This window comes from Pan paniscus, chromosome 18, assembly GCF_029289425.2.
Source record: "Pan paniscus chromosome 18, NHGRI_mPanPan1-v2.0_pri, whole genome shotgun sequence".
Lineage (NCBI taxonomy): Eukaryota > Metazoa > Chordata > Mammalia > Primates > Hominidae > Pan > Pan paniscus.
This window is the reverse complement of record NC_073267.2, coordinates 85,976,368-85,994,468: the sequence shown is the minus strand read 5'-3', so window position 1 is coordinate 85,994,468 and position 18,101 is coordinate 85,976,368. Positions and strand designations below refer to the sequence as shown.

The 18,101-nt window shown below is 34.4% G+C and overlaps 1 protein-coding gene and 1 long non-coding RNA gene across 2 annotated transcripts in view; one reads left to right on the top strand and one right to left on the bottom strand.

Moving 5' to 3' along the window:
* CNTNAP4 (contactin associated protein family member 4) overlaps positions 1–18,101 on the bottom strand; it is a 619,686-nt gene that overhangs the window by 286,414 nt on the left and 315,171 nt on the right. The gene's annotated exons all lie outside the window — the stretch shown is intronic.
* Positions 54–17,927, top strand: LOC117976301 (uncharacterized). The gene is made up of 3 exons (XR_004666934.2): positions 54–188; positions 11,774–11,834; positions 17,857–17,927. It is a non-coding gene; the product is annotated as an uncharacterized LOC117976301 (long non-coding RNA).

Genomic DNA, 18,101 nt, shown 5'->3' with positions numbered 1-18,101 from the left:
GTGGGCCTCCTTGGGGCTCCCTCCCTTCTCTTCTATTTTCCAATAATCCTTAACCCTTTTCTCCCAGCTGGAGGTGTGAGTGGGGGAAGGGACAAGGCGGTGGAGCCTTCTGATTTTCTGGAGGTCTTGCATTTGGCAGAGCCAGAAAACACACTGAGCCATTCCTGATTGTCCGGGAGTGCATCCAGGTAAAATTGCATTATGTTTCAAAACAAAAGCATAAAATAAGACAGAAATAACTAAGCAGCATTGGGAAATTGTAGCTAAAACCGTCCTCAGGGAAAATACTTGCTGTTGTTTTTCTCTGTTTCTATAAAACTGTACTCTTCAGCGAGGGTGCCAGGATTTTATTATGGAAATTCCCCACATGGGAACAGACATTCCTGCTTAGCAGATATTTAAAATCATCTGGTAGTAGTCTGCAAGAAATTAACATTTCTTATTTTAATGCTTCAGGTGTATAAATCCACAAATGAAATGCTTTGGCTAGATTTATGTTGATGAATGCATCATGCTGTGAATATGCAGTACCATTCTATAATCAAAATTTTTAATAACATTTCCAAAAAGGCCCAAAGTAGGAAATGAGGGAATACTGAAGAAAGGGACCTCCACCACCACCACATACACACACGCATACACATTCACACCAACACTGAACAATGTGACGATGTAATTCAAGTGACTTAAAGGAGAGAGGAGTAAAGTTGAATTTGGAAGATCAATGATTAAAGAAAAATTACTCTTTGAATGGCTGGTCCGTGGATACAACTATTTCTTGAATGGAATTTTAAAATGTCTAAATAATGGAGTTACTATCACATAACAAGAAGCATGTCACATGGTTCATAGCAGATAATCTATTTAAAATAAATGTCAAGATGTTTTACTGATAATATGCTAGATTTTATAGAAATGGAAATCCTGGAGTTCTTAAGTGCCTCTTGGTAATCACAAATTGGAAGAAACATAAGCCTTTAACACCACTTTCTTATGGAATAATGAAAGAGTGGGTTTGTCAAAGATCAGATAGGTTTGTCAAAGAGTGAGAAAATGACAGAAATACCCGTAAGAACTAAACATGCTTGTTTAGCTCACGCCTGCAAACAAAGCAGAATGCATCTATTTTCTTTTCCTGTTTTACAAGAGAAAACAAGAACAGAGAATTTAAATGATTCGAAGCGGTCATAGAGTTAGTAATAAATGCTAAGGACTGGACTTGGCTTTTCTGACTCCAGTTTTACTGCTCTCACCCTAGGACTTATTGCCCCTAAATCAGAGTATACCTCCTTCCTGACCCTTGTCAGTGGCAGCAAAAACCTTAGGCCCTAGGAAAACACAGCAAACACTTTGGGAGGCCAAGGTGGGCAAATCACTTGAGGTCAGGAGTTCGAGACCAGCCTGGCCAACATGGTGAGATCCCATCTCTACTAAAAATAAAAAAAATAGCAGGGTGTGGTCACAGGCACCTGTAATCCCAACTACTTGGGAGGCTGAGGCAGGAATTCGCTTGAACCTGGGAGGCAGAGGTTGCAGTGAACCAAGATTACACCACTGCACTCCAGCCTGGGCAACAGAGCGAGACTCTGTCTCAAAAAAAAAAAAAAAAGGATAAATACAATAAAATAAAGGTCATGGGTTGAGTGTTTATTCTGTGTTCCTAGACTTGCATTCCTGATTTTATTTTTTCAGTCATATGCTAAGTAAAAGCAGATATAAATTGACAGTTTATGTTACTAATTATTGAAGGAGATTAAATTTTATTGAACACATACTATATGCCATTTGTTATCTAATTGAATAATTATATCAGTCCTTTGAAGAAAATGTCATGTCTGTGGGACGGTTGTGGGCTCTCCAGAAGAAAAAAGTTGTCTCGTTGTTAAAATATTGTATTTAATTGTTCTCATAAAACAAATTAGAGAATGCATCTTAAATGGATAAGTACACATAGCAAAAATGAAAAATAAACATTTTATAACAATAATAACTTCTTTGGGACAATGTATAAATTATTATAGTGACCAATACTGGCGGATTTTTCCATATCAATGGGCTAAAGTAATAGAAGGAATTGGGGGCTGGCCCTCAACAAACGACCTGAGCATTTCAAGTCACTGCAAAACCTGTCTCTGCCTGATGGCTGCAGAGGGGTAGAGAGTTGCCTAGACAAATGAAACAGTGAGTGCTTGAGATATGGTAAACAGAGAGGCCTCAGCCGGGCGTGGTGGCCCACGCCTGTTATCCCAGCCCTTTCGGAGGCCGAAGCGGGCAGATCACGAGGTCAGAAGATCGAGACCATCCTGGCTAACACGGTGAAACCCCGTCTCTACTAAAAATACAAAAAATTAGCCAGGCATGGCGGCAGGCGCCTGTAGTCCCAGCTACTTGGGAGGCTGAGGCAGGAGAATGGCATGAACCCAGGAGGCGGAGCTTGCAGTGAGCTGAGATAGAGCCACTGCACTCCAGCCTGGGCGACTGAACAAGACTCTGTCTCAAAAAAAAAAAAAACAGAGCGGCCTTGATACAAATTCAGCTTCCACTGTTGTTTTGATTAAATGACTCAATGATGCTGACCTTTGGTTTATTTATTTTATGTCCAAATAGGAGAATCATAACCAAAGATTTACTGTGGTATAACATATGACAACTATTGAATGCCTTGTGCTTAGTGGGCCCTCACTTACTTCCCAGCTTTAGATCTCTGCATTAAAACTGTACAGAGAATTGGTCTAAGCAGGGAATGTCAGAGCTTGGCCACCCAGGTTCAGTGTCTGTACAGGTTCCACCACCCACCAGCTGCACGGCCTTGGGCAAGCTGCATCAGGATAATAATCCTTGATCCTTAATTTCCTCATCTGTGCACCAACGGTGAGTACGGTATCAACCTCGTGGTTAAGACAATGTCCTGTGAAATGAGCATGCCTAGGAGGCGCATGATCAATGTTCCTTTTGTAATCATTATATTAGTACAACTCACACGGCACAGATAAGAAATCTGATGAGCAGAGGGATTACAGCTTGTGTAATGCCACACTGGTGGCAGAAAAGGGTTTGTCTCCAAGACCTATTAACTTATGCATCATTTCTCCATTCCCTCCAGGATGCTGTTTAACATCAGAAAATCAAAGGAAAAGTCAGAAAAGTGTGGAGATCTAATTTTGCACACCTGTACTGCTGATTCAGATTCCTTTAATCACTTCTCCCTGTGTCTGTATTTTGGTTATGTTTTCCACCAATTAAGAAAAGACCCTGGTGTTTAAGGTCTCCCACGTCCATACTATAGTTTACACCCTGCCTGGCAAAAGCCATGTAAATCAGATCAAAATGTTGAAATTCATAAAATCAGGCTTTGAATTATTTTCTTGTTACAACTTGCCAGAGAACTGTATGTCCCATCACAGTGGTCCATGGAGGATCCTAAACTATAGTTTAGACTAGAAAAGGGCCAGAAGGCAATAGTGGAACTATATTACATTGAAAGACTAGAAAGAAATTAACATACAAAGTTTTTGTTTCATTTATTCATCTAACAGTTATTTTACCCTACATTTCTATTATAGAAATCTTTTCATTTCAAATCTGGGTAATCATTTCATTTCTTTTACATTGTTTGATTTGTCTTTATATCTTCAAAATGAAATGGATACTTTTTAGACATTGTGCTTTTACCTTCATTTTTATTGTAGTTAAAAAAACATACAACATTAAATTTACCGTCATAATCATTTTTAAGTATAGTTCAGTAGTGATAAGTATATTCACATTGTGATCCAACAAATCTCTAGAACTGAAACTCTATACCCATTAAACATTAACTCCCTCTCTTCCCTCCCCTCCTGCAGCCATTGGCAACCACCTTTCTACTTTATGTTTCTGATTTTGACTACTTCAGATGCTTCATATGAGTGGAATTATATGGTATTTGTCATTTTGTGACTGACTGACTTCGCTTAGCATGGTGTCCTCAATGTTCGTCCATATTGTAGGATGTGACCGGGTTTCCCTCTTTTTAAGGCTGCACAGTATTCCATTGTATGTATATACTGTATTTTCTTTATTCACTCATCTGTCAGTGGACATTTGGAATTCTTCCACCTTTTGACCACAGTGAGTAATGCTACAAAGAACATGAGTGTGCAAGTATTCCTTTAAGATAATGTTTTGAATTATTTTGGATACATATCCAGAAGTGGGATTGCTGGATCACATAATCATTCATTTTTAAAGTTTGAGGAACCTTTATACTATTTTTTATAGCAGCTGAATCATTTTACATTTTTACCAACAGTGCACAGGGCTTTAATTTCTCTGTATCCTTATTCGAACTTGTTTTCTATTCTTTTGATAGTGGCCACACCAATGGGTATAAGATGATATCTCATTGAGGTTTTGGTTTGCATTTATCTTGATTAGTGATGCTGAGCCTCTTTTCACATGCTTGTTGTCCATTCTTATGTCTTCTTTGGAGAATTGTCTATTAAGTTATTTGCTCATCTTTAAATCAGATTATTTGTTTTTGGTATTGTGGAATTGTGGAAGTTTCTTACATAGTCTAGATATTAACCCCTTGTAAGATACATTACTTGCAAATGTCTGTTTCTATTTTGTAGGTTGATTTTTCACCTTTTGTTTCCTTTTGTGAACAGAAGTTTGATGTAGTCCTATTTGCCTGTTTTTGTTTAGTTACCTGTGCTTTTGATGTCATATCCAATGAATCATTGCCAAATTTAATGTCGTTTATGCTTTCTTCCGGGGATTTTATAGTTTTAGGTCTTATGTCTACGTCTTTATTCATTTTGAGTTAATTTTTGTCTGTGAGGTAAGATAAAGCTCAAACTTCATTCTTTTGCATAAGACTATCCACTTTTCCTACATCCTTTGTTGAAGAGACTGTCCTTTCCTCCACTGTGTGGATTGGCATCCTTGTGGAAGATCATTCGGTAGTATACACCAGAGTTCATTTCTGGGCTCTGCACTCTGTTCCATTGTTTTATATATCTGTTTTTATGCCAGTACCACAGTAAACTTGACTATTGCTGCTTCGTCATATGTTTTGAAAGGAGGATTGAGGCCTCCAATTTAGTTTATTTGTTTTCAAGATCATTTTGATTATTCAGAGTGCCTTGAGATTCCATATGAATTTCAAGTTTTTTTTAATTTCTGAAAAAAAAATGTCACCTGCATTTTGATAAGAATTGCATTTAATCTGTAGATCACTTTGGGTAGTATGGATATTCTAACATCAAGTTTCCAATCCACAAACACAGGATGTCTTTCTGTTTATTTGTGTATTCTTTTATTTCTTTTAGCAACGTTTGATGGCTTTTTAGTGTATAACTCTTTCACTTCCTTGATTAATTTTGTTGCTAGTTGTTTTATCTTCTTTGATGTTATAGTAACACTCTAATTTCTTTTTTGAACTGGTTATTGTTAATGTATAGAAATGTTGCTTATTTTGTGTGTTGATTTTATATTCTGCAACTTTGTCAAAATCATTTATTTTGGATGCATTTTATTTCTTTTTCTTGTCTAATTGCTCTGGCTAGGACTTCCAGTACTATGGTGCATAGTAGTAGTGAAAGCAGACCTCTTTGATGTGTTTGTGATCTCAGAAGAAAAACTTTCAGTCTTTCTCCATTGATTATGATGTTAGCTGTGAACTTTTCATATATGTATTTTATTATGTTGAGAGAGTTTCCTTCCATTTCTAGTTTTAAGTATATTTATCATGAGAGGTTATTGAATTTTGTCAAGTAGTTTTGCTGCATCACTTGAGATAATCATGTGTTTTTTCCCCTTCATTCTGTTACTATGATGTAGTACAGTAATTGATTTTCATATTTTGAAACATCCTTTCATTCCAGGCATAAATCCCACTTGGTTATAGTGTATAATCTTTTAATGTGCTATTCAATCAGTTTACTAGTATTCTGCTGAGGATTTTTGCATCAGTATTCATTAGAGATATTAGTCCACAGTTTTCCTGGTGTGTCTTTGTCTGGTTTGGATATCAGGATAATGCTGGCCCCATAAAATGAATTTGGAAGTTTTCTTCCTCTTCAATTCTTTGGAAGAGCTTGAGGAAGATTGCTGTTAACTCTTCTTTAAATGTCTGGTAGAGTTCTCCAGTGAAGCCATCTGGTCCTGGGCTTTTCTAGGTTGGGAGGTGTTTGCTTACTGCTTCAATCTCCTTACTAGGTAAAGGTCTGTTCAGATGTTTTGTTTCTCCATGATTCAATCTTGACAGGTTGTATGTTTAGAAAAATTTACCCATTTCTTCTTGGTTTTCCAATTTGTTGGCACGTAGTTGTTCAAGTAGTTCTCATAGAACATTTCCCTTCTCACTTTAATTGTAATACCTCTTCTTTCATTTCTAATTTTAGTTGTTTGAGTCTTCTCTCTTTCTTCATTGTTAGTCTAGGTAAGGGTTTGTCAATTTTGATGAAATAAACTCGGTTTTATTGATTTATTTCCATTCTTTTATACACAATTTCATTTTTCTCTTTTCTAATTTTTATAATTTTCTTCCTTCTGCTAACTTTTGGTTTCGTTTGTTCTTCTTTTTCTAGTTCCTTCAGGTGTAAAGCTGTTTATTTGAGATTTTTCCTTTTTAAATTTTTTAATTTTTATGGGTATATTTAGGTGTATATATTTATGACACAGATGAGATATGTTGATACAGATATACAATGTGTAATAATCACATCAGGGTAAATGGGGTATCCATCATCTCAAGCACTTATCCTTTCTTTGTGTTATAAAAAATCCAATTATACTATTTTAGTTATTTTTTAATGTACAATAAATTATTTTTTACGATAGTCCCTCTGTTGTGCTATCAAATACTATAATTTATTCATTCTTTATAACTATATTTTTGTACCCATTAACCATCCCCACTATCCCCCACCCCTCCCCAACCCTTCCCAGCCTCTGGTAATCATCATTCCATTTTTTTATCTCCATGTGTTCAATTGTTTTAATTTTTGGCTCTGACAAATCAGAGAGGGCATGTTAAGAGTGTCATTGGGTGCCTGGCTTATTTCACTTATCATAGTGACCTCCAGTTTCATCTATGTTGTTGCAAATGACAGGATCTTGTTCCTTTTTATAGCTGAATAATACTTCATTGTGTATATGTACCACATTTTCTTTATCTATTCATCTGTTAATAGACACTTGGATTAAATCCAAATCTTGGCTATTGTGAATAGTACTGCAATAAACAGATATCTCTTTGATATACTGATTTTCTTTCTTTGGGGTATACACCTAGCAATGGGATTGCCGGATCATATGGTAGTTGTATTTTCAGTTTTTTAGAAACCTCCATACTGTTATCCACAATGGCTGTACTAATTTACATTCCTACCAACAGCATATGAGGGTTCCCCTTTCTCCATATTCTTGCCAGTATTCATTATTACCTATCTTTTGGATAAAAGCCATGTTAACTGGGATGAAATGATATTTCATTGCAATTTTGATTTGCATTTCTCTGACAATCAGTGATGTTGAGCACCTTTTCATAAATCTGTTTGCCATTTGTACGTCTTCTTTTGTGAAAAGTCTATTCAGATATTTTGCCCATTTTTAATTAGATTAGATTTTTCCTATAGAGTTGTTTAAGCTCCTTATATATTCTCTTTATTAATCCCCTATCAGATGGAAACTTTGCAAATATTTTCTCCTATTCTGTGGGTTGTCTCCTCACTTTGCTGGTTGTTTCCTTTGCCATGCAGAAGTTTTTTAGCTTGATGTGATCCCATTTGTCCATTTTGGCTTTGGTAGCCGGTGCTTAAGGGATATTACTCAAGAAATCTTTGCCCAGACCAATGTCCTGGAGTGTTTCCCCAATGTTTTCTTTTAGTGGTTTCATATAATTTTTCCTATTTTTTTAATGTGAGTGTTTGCCACTGTAAACTTTCTTAGTACTTATTTCACTGTATCCCACAAGTTTTGGTATGTTGTGTTTTCATTTTCATTTGTCTCCAGATATTTTCCAAATTCCCTTGTGATTTCGTCTTTAACCCATTGGTTGTTTAAAAGTGAGTTAATTTTTACATACTTGTGGATTTTGTTTTCTTTCTGTTATTGACTTCTAGTTTCATTCCATAGTGGTCAGAAACTTACTTTGCATTTTTTCAGTCTCCTTAAACTTGTTAAGACTTGCTTTGTGGTCTAACATGTGGTCTGCCTTGGAGAATGCTCCATGTGCAGTTAAGAAAAACATGTATTCCACAGCTATTGGCTGGAGTGTTCTGTATATGTCTATTAGGTCTGATTGGTATATAGTGTTATTCAAGTCCTCCAGTTTTTTGTTTTTTTTTTTACTTGACAGATGAAATTATATACATATAAATTTATCATGTACAACATAGTGTTTTGAAATATATGTACATTGTGAAATGGCTAGATCAAACTCATTAACATGTATATATCTTATCTTAGCCCATTTTTTGCTGCTGTGACAGAATACCTGAGACTGGGTAATTTATAAGGGACAGAAATTAACTTGGCTCACTGTTCTGGAGGCTAGAAAGTCCAAGAGCATGGTTCTGGACTCCGGTGAGGGCCTACTTGCTGCATCATCCCATGGCAGAAACAGGAAGACTAAGACAGCAAGAGAGGGCCAAACTCACTTTTATAACAAGACCACTCTCATGATAACTAATCACTTTTGTGATAAAAAAAAAATTAACCCATTCATGAAGGCAGAGTCCTCTTGACCTAAACACATCTTAATAGGCGCTACTTTCCAACACTGTTGCATTGAACAGTAAGTTTCCAACATACGAACTTTGGGGGACACATTCAAACCATAGCATGCATTACTTCATATAGTTGTCATTTTGCGGTGAGAACCCTTAAAATCTACTTTCTTAGCACTTTTCAAGAATATAGTACACTGTTGTTAACTACAGTCCTCATGACGTATGTAATACATATCTTGAACTTACTCCTCTTATCTAATTGAAATTTTGTAACCTTTGACCAACATTTTCCCAACCCTCTTCCCCACTGCTTCCCTATCTTCTGATGAGCACCATTTTACTCTCTATTTATATGAGATCAACTTTTTTAGATTCCATATAGGAGTGAGATCAGGCAGTATTTATCTTTTGGTGCCTGGCTTATTTCACTTAACATCATGCCCTTCAGGTTCATCCATGTTGTTAGAAATGACAGGATTGCCTTCTTTTTTAAGGCTGAATAGTATTCTAATGTGTATACATATACAATATTTTCTTTATCTACTAATCTGTTGATGGGCACTTAGGTTGATTTTATATCCTCACTATTCTGAATAATGCTGCAATAAATATGAGTGCAGATATCACTTTGACACAGTAATTTACTTTTTTTCTTTTAGATATATATCCAATAGTGCTAGATACAAATTATATTTTTAACTTTTTAAGAAACTTCATACATTTTCAATTAATGACTGTACTAATTTGCATTCCCTCTGTTTTTTAATTGTGCTTCTATTTGGTTGTTTTATCCATATCTGAAAGTAGAGTATTGAAACCTTCTACTACTATTAACTTGCTTTCTGTTTTTCCCTGTATTTCTATCAATGTTTGATTCATATATTTGGGAGCTCTAATGTTAATTACATGCATATTTCTAAGTGTTCTATCTTTCTGGTGAATTTGGTTTTTTATAATTACATAATGTACTCCTTCGTCTCTTGAGACAGTTTTTGTCTTAAAGTTTACTTTGCATGAGTTAACTATGGCCACCCCTGCTATCTTTAAGTTTTTATGCATGGAATACCATTTTCTATCCTTTCACTTTTAACCTATGTGCACCCTTATATTGAAAGTGAGTTTCTTGTAGACAGCATATGGTTGAATCTTGTTTTATATCAATTTACCCAATCTATGTCTTCAAATTTGGGGGCTTAATTTATTTACATTTAAAGTAATTACTGTTATGAAAAGATTTACTATTTCCATCCTGTTAACTGTTTTCAGTATATAATATAGCTTTTTGTCTCTCCTTTTCTCTCTTGCTGCCTCTTTCTGTGTTTTATTAATTTTTATAATGGCATGCTTTGATATGCTTCTCATTTCTCTTTGTGTATATTCTACAGACATTTTATTTGTGGTTACCATTATAATTACATAAAACATTTTAAAATTGTAACAATATATTTTAAACTGATTATAACTTAATTACATATAAAAACTCTACTCCTTTACATCTCTGTTACTCCTGTACTACATTAATGACACAAATTAGCTTTTTATATTGTGGGTCTATTAATATGAAGTTATAATTACTATTTATGCTTTTGTTTTTTTAATTCTACAACACATCAAAAATTATTTATACACCTGCATTATAATACTATAGGATTCTATATTTTTCTATATATTTACCCTTACCAGAGAGTTTTACATTTTCATATAGTTTCCTGTTGCTGTTTATTATTCTTTCACTTCATCTTGAAAGACTACCTTTAGTTTTTCTTGTAAAGTACCTCTAGTTGTAATTAACTCCTTCCATTTTTATCTGGGGAAGTCTTCATTTATTCTTTAGTTCTGAAATGCAGTTTTGCTGGATATAGTTTCTTAGTTGGTAGTTTTTCTTCCAGCATTTTTAATATATCATCCCACTTCAATCTAGCCTGCAAAGTTTCTGCGACAATCTGCTGATAATCTAATGGAAGTTCCCTTGTATATGGTGAGTCACTTTTCTCCTGCTGCCTTCAAAATTCTCTTTGTGACTTTTGATGGTTTGATTATGATGTGTTTTGGTGATATCTCTTTAGAGTTATCCTAGTCAGAGCTCTTTCAGATTTTGAATTTGTGTGTCCATTTCTCACTTCAGATTTGGGAAGTTTTTGGTCAATATTTCTTCAAGTAAGCTCTCTGTCCCTTTCTCTCTTTCTTTTCCTTCTCAGTTTTAATAAATGCTTTTGTTGTTTCACTTGATGGTGTCTCCTAAGTCCCTTAGTCTGTTCTTTTCTTTATTTTTTTTTCTTTTTGGACTTCTGCTTCAGTAATTTTGAATTTTCTATTTTTGAGTTCACTGATTCTTTTTTCATCTGTTCAAGTCTGCTGTTGAGTCTCTCTAGTGAATTTTTCAACTCAGTTGTCATGTTCTTTAGCTGCAGAAACTCTGTTCAGTTCTTCACAGTTTCTCTCTGTATTGATATTCTCATTTGGTTTATGCCTTGTTTTCCTTATTTTATTGTTTATACTCTCTTATAATTCATTGAGCATCTTTTTGAGGATTATTTTGAAATCTTTGGCTAGTAATCCATATATCTGTTTTTTTAGGGGTGATTTCTGGAGAATTAGTATGGGTCTTTGATTGGGCCTTATTTCTACTGTTTCTGTATATGCCTCCTTATCTTCTGTTGGGACTTGGGCATTTGAAAATCAGCCACCTCTCTCAGTCTTTGTGATCCAGTTTTGTGCAGGGAAGACTTTCAACAACCAGATGGGCTATAGATTCTGGAGACCTCTCAAGACTTTTCTGAGGCTATGTCATTGTGGGTTTGCGTGTAATCTAATTACAGAGGTTTGCCAGTTCCTACTCAGGAGCTCCCCTGGTGACTTTCTGTGGTACTGCAGACTGGCACTAAACCAAGCCATGTTAATTGCCTTTGTTCTCAGCAGCCCCAACCAGGCTCCCTACTCCTGTCAGTACTTAGAAAAGATAGAAACCAGTTCCTCAGGAAGCCCTATAAAAATTCAAGATAGTTAACATAACTTTTATTCTAACATATTTTTTCCTCTCCTATTTATCTTCCCAGAGAGAAGTTGGAAATTTTCTCCTAATTGCATTGCACTGTACTAGGAGAAGGGCTCTGAGAAGTGAGTATCATAAATTTTCCTATGAGAATTCCATTCAGTCGGCATTGTGCTTGCCTGGGGTGCACAAATCTCCTACCTGGTTTTTTGATTTTGCACAAAGGCAATTGGATATATACTGTTGTTAAACTGACATCTCTGGGGGAGCAGGAAAATCTGAGTCTTCCTATTCTGCCATTTTGCTGATGTCATTGCTCAAAATTGATGTTTTTTAAACTAAAATATAGTAGAAGTAATAAAAATTTTGCCAAAACCCTGTTTCAACTATATTCTGAATAATATGAACAATGCTTCCTATATTACCAGTAAATATACAAAAATAGTCATTGTTGGGTTTGAACCTTTATGCATTAATATATTATTAATGACATTTACTTTATGTTGCACATTTAATATGCATATTATTATGAATAATATGCATTAATGCATATTATGCATTAATACGCACTTTCAATAGCATAAATGCATTTTATTAGCAATTTTTATATTTCCCTAAGCACTACTATTTTGTTTTCTCTTTTAATCTGTATATTACAGATAGTGTAAGTGATGACTTTGATAATAACACATATACTAAGCTTTGCAATTTTACAAACACCCAAAACTCTAGCAGCACACTTTTTCTACTAACATCTCACCTGACACAACCCTTCCATTATAAAGATTTACTTAGTAAATTAAGATAAAAAATTATAGCCAACACTGGATGTCCTCTTCAAAAATGTAGTAATAATAAAAGATATTTATGTTTCTTATGTTGAATGGCAGCTTTACTTCCTTTTCTTTAACATTGTTAAAGAAACTTTGGAATTTTTGCTTACCCAAACAAATTATACACATATATGTATATATGTGTGTATATATGTATAATATAAAAATATGTATATATATTACACACAAGTTCAGTAATCTCTTAGTCTGCCATATTTAATATGCTATTACTTTCAGAATTTTTTATATCAGGTATTGTATCTTTTAGTTGTAAAACTTCAACTCACATCCTTTTCATTTCTTCCATGGTACTACTTAACCCTTTGAGCATATAAAAAATAATTAAGTCACTTAACATCTTTATCTGCTCATTCTACATCTTTGTTAGATTATAATAATGATATTAGATTATTATGGATTATTTTCCTGATTATAGGTTGTATTTCTTGCTTTTTTGCATGCCTGGCAATCTATAATTAGATGCCAGATGTTGTGTAAAATTTACATTATTGGTTGCTAGATTTTTGTATCCCTACAAACATTCTTGAGTTTTGTTCTAGGCTGCAGTTAAGTTACTTAAAAATAATTTGATTCATTTAAGTCTTGCTTTTATAATTTTTTCAGGTGAGTGTGAAGTAGTTCTTAACCTAGAGCCACTGAGACAAGACTTTCCTGAATATTCTATCCAATGCCCTAAGAATTATGAGTTTTTCTTGTCTGGCTAATAGAAATAAGCACTATTCTCAGCCCTATGAGAGTAATAAAACCTCTTCCTTCTAATTGTTTGTTTGTTAGTTCATTTGTTTTAGAAACAGTGTCTTGCTCTATCACTCAGGCTAGAGTGCAGTGATGCAATCATCCCTCTAATAGTTCTTAATGTTTGTTCCTGGTCTCAGATAGTTTCTTTACACACATGTGCTGATTAGTATTTGGCTGAGTACTCAAGAGGAAACTTCCACAGATGTATAAGTTTCTCTCTATGCAATTCGCTTCTCTCTTGTACTCTCCTGTGAATTACAGCAGCCTTCATGTTCCAAACTCACAGATCCATCTCCTCAACTCAGAGAACCCATCAGACTCAATCTAGGTTTCCCCTCCCTATACCATGGACTGGAAACTTTCTACAGGCAGCAAGCTAAGGCAATTAGAGAGATCACGTTGTTCCTCATCTTTCAGAGATGATTGTACTTTGTCCCTTGAAACATAATATCTTAAAAGTCATTATTTTATACATTTTTGTCTCTTTATATTGGTTATTTCAATTAAAAGAATAAATCTGATCCCTGTTCTTCTATATTGGGTGGAAGTATTTTTTTAAATGATGGTTTTATATACATCTGTTTTCCATGGGATGAAAAAGGTGTGACATGAAGAGTATTCTATCTAAATTATTTCCCTCCAACAAAAGTTGGTTAACCATCTCTGGAAAGTTGAAAGAGGAGAACATAGAGTTTAAATTTTTTTCTATAATAATTAGAAAATAATTTTTCTTTTTAGAAACAATTTGCTTTAATATTTCTGTAAAATAAGTACTACATGAATGTTCTCATCTCTAATTTAATATCATGAGGCATCATAACACCAATATTCACTGTCAACTATGTTTCTCTATATGATTATTCTTGATTTAGATGTCTTCTTTGGTATAGAAAAATAAGTCTGACACTAAATCAAGGTTTAACTTAACACATAAAAAGAATGCATACATAAAATTGGAGTAAGAGTTCAGGAATGAGAAAATAAAACATTGATTTCACCAAAAGGTTTTAAATACATTTAGCATAAGACAAAACACTTAACCCCTTAAACAGAGATAACAATATGCTTAAAATTCAAAAATACTGAAAAGGGGAGATTAGATCACCCATATTTGAACCTCAAGATTTTCAGCCATTTTTCCAGGAACCAGTCATGATTCATGGGAGGGCAAAGATTATCTGATGCAAGAAAGTTGAACAGAAGAGAACATTTAAAAAAGCAGAATGGGTAGAGTATGGTGAGGGGAATGGGACTATGAAGAAAGGGATAATTAAGGTGTCAAAGATGGGTTTGCCTCCTGTACAGTTTTGTCTCCATGAAACCCGGTGACTACAGCATTCAGAATTTCACCTCCCTGATAGAAAAAGCTTATCCCAGCAGGAATGAATAGTGTTAGAAAACATCATGCTTAGATTTGTGATGTCTTTATAGTGAAGTGATTTAAGCTTAAGGGAACACAGTTACTATACAAAACAAAGAATTCAATAGATGAGGACTTTGAAAATTTTATATATCTACCAGCATTTATGTTTTAGAACTTTAGACTGCCTCATGGAATGTTTCCATTTCTCAGAATAATGAAGCAGAAACAATTTTGGCCTCAGGCAGGTCCAGGGAAATCAAATCCACCTACCACCTAGATCTTCAGATCCACAACACACAGCAAGTTTCATGCCTGTCAACTGATGTGCCTTAAGGGAGCAATTCTCCAACTCTCAGGTAGAAAACTACTGTTATAGAAGAGTGAGGATAGCTGGGATTAATCTCCTACAAGTAAAATTGGTTGTTACTTTTGCAAACATGGCAGTGGTGCCATCTTTACAGTAGCACGAAAAGGAAGAAAGCAGTTACAGAGTTCACTTATCTTTTGAAGAGGCTAGCTCACTTTATGTGTACTATCTGAGCACTTCCCAGTTAGAGACTGGGGAGTAAGTCCTATAAGGTAGATACATGCATGAAATCTTTTCATCTTGACCTACTTTTAAATATGGTAGATACTAGCCATATTAGAACTAGAGCCAATTGTTCACTCACACTGGCCATATTTCAAGGGCTTAATAATAATACATGTGGCCAGCAGGTACCATATTAAATCAAGCAGATACAGAACATTTTCATCAAAGCAGAAAGTGGTACACTAGATGCCTTTAAAGCTGGGTAACATTATTACAAATTGCCAATGTTTCAGTAACTAATTTCTCCTTGAAAAACATTTAACAGCAAGTTTCCTTCCAATCTTACTGAAATCATGTACATTAAATTTTTAGGTCGTACAGTCTCAAAAGAGAAAAAATGTGCTTTGCTCTTTGTGGATAAATATTGAACTCAGTGAAATAAACCACCTAGATTGCTCACAGATAACATTTTCCTGGTGTATGTTGATACAGCATGGTGGTAAATAAAAGTGAAAGATTACATGCAGGGTACCTTACTAAGAGTATACATTCAATAGTCCTCTGAAACAAATTAGTGTGCATGCTTCCATGTTCATTGCAGCATAATTCACAGTAGCCAAGATATGGAATCAAAGTGGTCAGTCACCAAAGTGACCATCAACAAATGAATGGATTTTTAAAATGTGATCGATATACACAATAGAATACTATTTAGCCTTTTAAAAGAAGGAAATAGTGGCTCATGTCTGTAATTCCAGCACTTCAGGAGGCTGAGGCGGGTGGGTCACAAGGTCAGGAGCTCGAGACCAGCCTGGCCAAGATGGTGAAACCCTGTCTCTACTAAAAATACAAAAATTAGCTGGGCATGGTGGTGGGTACCTGTAATCCCAGCTACCTGGGAGGCTGAGGCAGAAAATTGCTTGAACCTGGGAGGCAGAGGTTGCAGTGAACTGAGATCACACCACTACACTCCAGCCCAGGCAACAGAACAAGACTCCAAAAAAAAAAAAAAAAAAGAAGAAGAAGGAAATGCTATCATTTGTGACAACCTGAATAAATCTGAAGGACATTATGTTAAGTGAAATAAGTCAAACACAAAAAGGCAAATACTACATGATCTCACCTATTTACAGACTAAAAAAGTTGAACTCAAAAGCAGACAGTAGAATGATGGTTACCAGAGGCTGGAGAAAGGAGGGTTGAGGACATGTTGTTCAAAGGACACACAATTGTAGTTAGACAGGAGAAATAAGTTCAAGAGATCAATTATACAACATGGTGACTATAGTTAAAAAAAAAATTTTTTTTTTCTTAAAAGATGCTCAGAGAGTAGGTTCTAAATGTTCTCACCAAAAAAACATGGTACATATGTGAGGTAAGGCATCTGTTAATTAGCTTGATTTAGCTATTCCAAAAACATATACAAATTTTAGAACATCATGTTGTACATGAGTATATACAACTTTCATTTGTCCATTTAAAGTAAAAATAAATAAATGAAAAAAATAGTGTGCACACTGTGGTCAAGATTTCAAATAATGTGGGGCATGGATATGAAAAATAAAAGGAAAAAAATTTCTAGCAAAACAAGGCCTAAATGTGGAACAAAAATGATTACAGTGAAGATTTACTGAGCAAGTGGCCTAGGTGAATAAAATTGTGAAAAGAATGAGACTGAGAGCAAAAGCTTTGAATTTCAACTCCTCTCACCCACTACAGTAAATCATCAAATCTTTCTAAACCTTGGTATTTGCACTTCCCTTCCAGGTTGGTTGTGAATATTATGTGAGTATAATTAATACTAAGTGTCTCACCCAATTTCTGTAACACAGTGAGGGTGTAATAAATGAGTGTCATTATTATTAATACAAAAATAAACTCAAGAAACTTTTTTAAAACTTTCAAATACATTACATACATAATCATACATAATTATCATTATAAATGTATTCGATGTCACTAAGCATTTATCCCAAACCAAAGGTTTAATATACTCAGCCTTAGATTTTTAAAACATATATCATAGGTATGATATTTGCCAGAGAGCAGCATGGTAGAATATTTTATTTGGTCCTTCCAAATTTCTGTAGTATATTGCTATATTTTTGGATGATGTTACCCCAGATCAATTTTTACACTAAAAAATTATATTATTGAAATCCATTATATTCATGATCTCTTTATTAAAAAGCTACCCACAAAGGGTACTGGGAGGGTGGGGAGGAGGTGGGTATAGTCAAAGAATAGTTTGAAAGAATGTACAAAAAATAGTTCAAAAGAATGAATAAGACCTAGTATTTGATGTGAACATTTTTCAACTACAAAGTCCTTGCAAAATTATTTATGCCATATTGAATGTCCAGATTAAATTAAGAAAGTTGAAATTTTCCTGCAGAAGAACTTCATTTAAGTACCATTGAATATAGATCCTCTATCAGATTAAGATTATTACTTATTCTATTTCATGCGATTGTGCTTTTTCTTAACTTCTTGTTTCTTATAAGTCATGAGACATTATTTATGACACATGTGTGAGACATTATTTATGATACATGTGTTATAGATAGATAGGTACAGAATATGTATATCTGTATTGTTATATATAGTTATAATTTAGCAATTTTTCAAGGACTTTAAATCTTGAGTATATACTTTTATAGGTATCTTCTCTTCAGTTGACTCATTTTCAAGAAAATCAGTGACGTGGAGCCTCCCCAAAAGGATGCATAGGTAAATCATAAAGCTTCACATTCTTGAACAAATTGCACTTTTACATAATGATTCTGTTAATTTTATTTAATACATAAAGGAAAATTTTGTAAAACTCATGGATTATCTTGAAAATAACTCATGACATTATATGTTGTCAAGATTATTGGCCTCCTTATTAAATAAGCTATTTTTC